The 5,166-nt window shown below is 37.7% G+C and overlaps 1 long non-coding RNA gene across 1 annotated transcript; it reads left to right on the plus strand.

The window, feature by feature from the left end:
• Window positions 1–533: 533 nt before the first annotated feature.
• Window positions 534–4,903, plus strand: LOC308343165. Its single transcript, XR_013966862.1, has 2 exons — window positions 534–3,718; window positions 4,111–4,903. It is a non-coding gene; the product is annotated as an uncharacterized lncRNA (long non-coding RNA).
• Window positions 4,904–5,166: the final 263 nt, after the last annotated feature.

A 5,166-nucleotide genomic window follows, 5' to 3' on the forward strand; every position in this document is an offset into this window, starting at 1 on the left:
TCTTTGTTGGGCAGGTGTTTCATTTTAATGTGTCTTATCTAGCTAGTATGCTCTGACGTTTTAAGTATTTAATAACATACGTATGAGGGGGTTGTGGGGCAAGGAGACCACTTCAGAATTTTTAGGATAATGTGTAAGTCTCTAGAAGCTTTTGCATTTATCAGAAGACACACTGTGTTTGGTTCCACCTTACACCACATTTCTCTCTGCATCGCGTGTATTTGTCACAGTAATGCTACCATGATTAATGCTGATGGGATCCACCTCCTAGTTTCTGTGGGATCAGTCTTTTGAAGAAAAGCACATCTTCTGGTACAACACAGGGTTAATTTGGGGTTTGATAGGCCTATAGCTCCATTCCAGTTGTCTGATTCTGAAGTGTTCCAACTTACCAGTGCCCAGTTTGGTCATTTGTGCCTTTTCACCAAAAGTAGTGACGGGCACCAGTGTCCCCACATTTAGAGGTACTCCCCACTCCCTTTTACATAATGATGCAACAAGTAGCACAGCACCTTGTGCGTAGTTTCATTTTAGAGGCCTTTATGTGTGAGGAGAAAGGAAGCCTGTTCTGCCATCTGAGCTGCATGGGGATTCTGGTCCTGTCCTATAGCTCTTTTGCATTGTTTGGCATATTTTATTTCTCAGAGAAATAAATGAATGCTTGTGTTCAATTTTCTTTTTTCTTAATTGCTGTCAGCTCTTACTTTGTATTTACAGCACAAAGTCTTTTGTTTTTACAAGTAATGTCTGCCGTGTGATAGCATCTGCAAGCCTCACTGATAATGTTTTAGGTCGCTTTTAAAGCACTTTAATTTTCTAAGAAATTGAGTAATTCTTTTCCATGAGGTTCTGAGATTCCCATAGTTACTAAAATAAGCTGAAAAGATAAGTGCCAAATATGTATTTTTAAAGACTCAAACTTAAGAGAGTTAGTTCTCTCTTGGTTATAAACCAGGATTTTATAGTATATTTAACTAGTTCCATTGAGAATAGATTGCTCCATTCCATCAAGAATAATTTTAATATCAGAATTAGTGTTTTCTTTAGCTTTTTTCCAAATCAGTTACTCTAGTTCTGTCATTCATGATGGAACATCTGAGACAGATTAAAGATTAAGGGATATGACTGGAAGGAATCACCAGTTAGCTAAATCAACAAGGTCATTTCAACATGACCTCTGGTTTTAGTAATATGGCTCTTCTGTTTCACTTTAACCTTTCTTTCTAATGAAAATAAGAGCTTCTTCCCTGCTTAGAATCATCACTAGCATCATGGGAAAAGGAGGAGATGACATATCAACCTGTTGGTTTATTTTGCCACGTGTAATTCAAGTACTCACTTTTAGGGGCACCTGACTGGCTCATTTTGTGGAGCATGTGACTCGACCTTGGGGTTGTGAGTTCAAGCCCCACAGTGGATGTAAAGATTACTTAAACGAATGAAAAGTAAATCAAGTACTTGTAATATCCTGACTAAACAGAATTAGGCCTTATTAAAAGTAACTATCTCTTGTTGGTATCTGTCTTGAGCACCTACAAGGACATTGCATTTTCTTCAAGTATTTCCTTATATTGTGATATTGTGAAATCAATTACTTGTGTCATAAATTGGTATAAAGGAAAAAACCCTCCTAATTTCTCTGAAGTGGAGAAATGCTTTCTGGTACAAAATATATCATTCCAGAATGCTCATTCTAGTTCTGACACTGGGATCATAGAATTAAAGTCAGTTGTGGACCACAACAAAACTGTGGCTATTTTCCCAATGATGAGAGATTCTTATGGCCTGAATGTTCAGAAATGAAGCTGCACATAGCAGCAAGTGGCTTTCATCCCAGCTCCAGGGAGATGGGCCCTAGTCATTGGGCTTACCATCTCACTCTTCCAGCTCCTCTGAACACATCCATTAAGTCACTGCTCCCCTTCAAGAGAAGCATATTAAGAGAATTGCAAAAAAAAGTAAAAGCACATGGGGAAAACATGTACTCTCTACGTGCCTGTGCAAGTACGTGCACCTGTTCAGTATTTCGGGGGTAAATTGTAGCATTGGGGACATAGATTAGTTTTGTACCTTTTACCATAAGTTGTGAAAATGTATACAAGATTGGATTCCATATAAATCAGGCACTGCTCAAAAGATACATTAAAATCTTTAGTCTATAGCTCTAAAAAACAAGATCTCAGCCTACATTTCTCATTTTAATGAAACCCTTAACCCCACACCTCTTTCAAGGATTGCTGTTAATTATATTTTCGGGTAACTTTTAAAACTGATTCCAGTTTGTCTTTAGCTCAGTGAATTTTTAGAATGGAGAGAGCATAGCATTTTTTAAAATTGGGGCAAGACATTTTCTGAAATATATGAAAAAAATTCTTCACCATTGGCTTGGTTGACCCAGTATCTTTGAATGCCAAAGATGTATGAATCCAGATACTGCCTGCATAGATGTCAATTTTAGTTTTGTGTGCTTATATGTATATACACATTTACTGTGGTTTACAATGTTGTTTCTTTTCCTTAGTTTTGAACCAGCTCACACTTCTTCCTAGTACTTTCCAGCACATAAACTTGCAAAATCATTAAAATAAGGTAATAGCTGTGATAATACTGCTTCTTGCCTTCTGCAAAATGATTTGATCAGTCACATTCAAAACACATCATTTTCACAAGTTCCATCATTAAAAGCAGTGTAATTCTAGCTGACATGATTTGAGAGTTGCAGGAGAAAGGTTTACATGTTGTGAAACTGTATTGGTTGTGACTCAGTGTGGCATTTCAGTCTTGATAGTTATGTGATTCAAGTTTGCAAGGATTTATTGCCAAATTTTCACCAGACCACAATGAGAATAGCTAATATGAAGGGAATGCTCTCAAAATATCTTGTGTTCATTTTACTTAGAATATATTGTTTGAATCAATTTAAACCTATGTAAAAGTTGGTAGAGGTTCCAAAAATCTCCAAGAAAGCATGAAAAAAATAGAGATGAGCAAATAAAAATCCCTTAATGCAAAATTAATGGTGAATTAAAGTTTTTCTATGAACCTTTACTGTTTTTTGCTATAAATCTAAGCGTTCAGAAAACAGTGTATCTTCAATGAAGGTCTAAATTCTCAAAGCTATATGGTATGCTTCTGATGGCTTCCATCACTGGTCTTTTGAAATGAAAATTAGTGCTTTTTTAACACCCCCCCCCCCAAAAAAGGAAGGAAAGAACAGGTCTTGGATTATGGGACTGTCTCTGTACAAAGTGATTGGGATTTTGTTAAAACCATGTGTCTACTCTTGGTCCCTAGAACCATACCTCCTTCACACTCCCACACCACACCTGGATAAAAAGTATGAAGGGGGGCACCCTGGTGGCTCAGTGGGTTAAGCGACTGCCTTCGGCTCAGGTTATGATCCTGGAGTCCCAGGATGGAGTCCCACATTGGGCTCCCTGCTCAGCAGGGAGTGTGCTTCTCCTACTGACCTGTCTCCTCTCATGCTCTCTCTCTCATAAATAACTAAGAAAAATATTTTTTTTTAAAGTATGAAGGGAATCTACAGAGTCACTGAAGAGTCATATTGAAGATGTAGCTCTGAACCAACAAATTTTTGTTCTCATAATTTAGAACATTAAGTAATTAATGCATTTAATACCACTGATTGATTGTTTAGGGATTTGACTACAGTTTTAAAAAGAATTAAAAATAATCACACTAAGCAAATTTATCCAAAGTAGACCTTATGGGGCACCTGGGTGGCTCAGTCAAGCATCTGCCTTCTGCTCAGGTCATGATCCCAGGGTCCTGGGATAGAGCCCCGTATTGGGCTCCCTGCTCAGTGGGAAGCCTGCTTCTCCCTCTCCCACTCCCCCCCTGCCTGTGTTCCCTTTCTTGCTGTGTCTCTTTCTGTCAAATAAATAAAATACATTTTAAAAATTATTTTTAATATTTTTTATTTATTTACTTGACATACAGAGATCACAAGTAGGCAGAGAGGCAGGCAGAGAGAGAGAGGGGGAAGCAGGCTCCCTGCTGAGCAGAGGGCCCGACTCGGGGCTCGATCCCAGGACCCCGGGATCATGACCTGAGCCGAAGGCAGAGGCTTTAACCCACTGAGCCACCCAGGTGCCCCAATAAATAAAATATTTTTAAAAATAAAAAAGTAAACTTTGTTTCAGGAGCATCCTTGCCCCAGATAGATTTTAGGGCAGAAATGGAAAAGCCTTTTGAGTGATTTCACGCCAAGTTATTTTTGGAAAAGCTTCACTGGAGTGGATGAATTCTTCTTTAAATAAGGGAGGGAGAATTTGAATTAATTTCAATTTTGAATATTTTGGGGGGGAAGGGGTGATAGTTCTACAGCTTTTGACATACAAGTGGTCTTTGGAATTGTTTTCATTATCAAGTGTAAAGATTCACATCAGAATGGCCAACTTCACATGGGTTTCTCTGTTCCCTGGTGCCACTCCTAACCTGAACTCATCATCATACAGTTGCCATACTGAGGTGAGAGCACTCGGTGAATGTAGTCACGTTACTTTGAAAGTGATCAAAGTGTTTTCTGTAGTGAGGACTTCAGTATTTGACTAAATATAAAGTATGCTGAATGGTAAGTCAGTGTAAGTTCTTTTTATCACTAACCTTGTTTGCACTTTTGTATACCACTGCTTGCACTAGCATCTCAGTGTGGATTTTAACAATGGTTTCACAGTGTATACAGATTGTTAAGCATAATTTATATAAAGATGTTTCTGTTTACCTTTAGGTATTTATAAAGAACAGCTATGATTGATGGTTAAATGTTCTTGAATTGAATTCTGTTTGTATGTTATTTTGATTATGTTCTATTATCATTCACCCCCTACGAATTTGAGTGTCAGGAATAGAAAAATAAAACGCTAACATGGTCTTTGAAAAACTCTAGTGTCAAGTTTTGTTTTTATCATCCAACTTTAATTCTCATTTTGCTCACTGGAAATTTCTTGGACTTTGAAATTATGAATAGAACTTTCCCTTTGTACAAAGATTCTGAAGAAACTTTGCTTAAGGTCCAAGGCCTAACTTGCCTGAAAACAACTTAAGGACAAACTGAAGTCGAACTGACACAATGTTCACTCTGCTGAAATGTAAAAAATAAAGCAACCAGTGGATTATTGAGTTACTTTTGAGACTTAAACACTT

Source organism: Martes martes (assembly GCF_963455335.1).
Source record: "Martes martes genome assembly, chromosome: 5".
NCBI classification, from domain to species: domain Eukaryota; kingdom Metazoa; phylum Chordata; class Mammalia; order Carnivora; family Mustelidae; genus Martes; species Martes martes.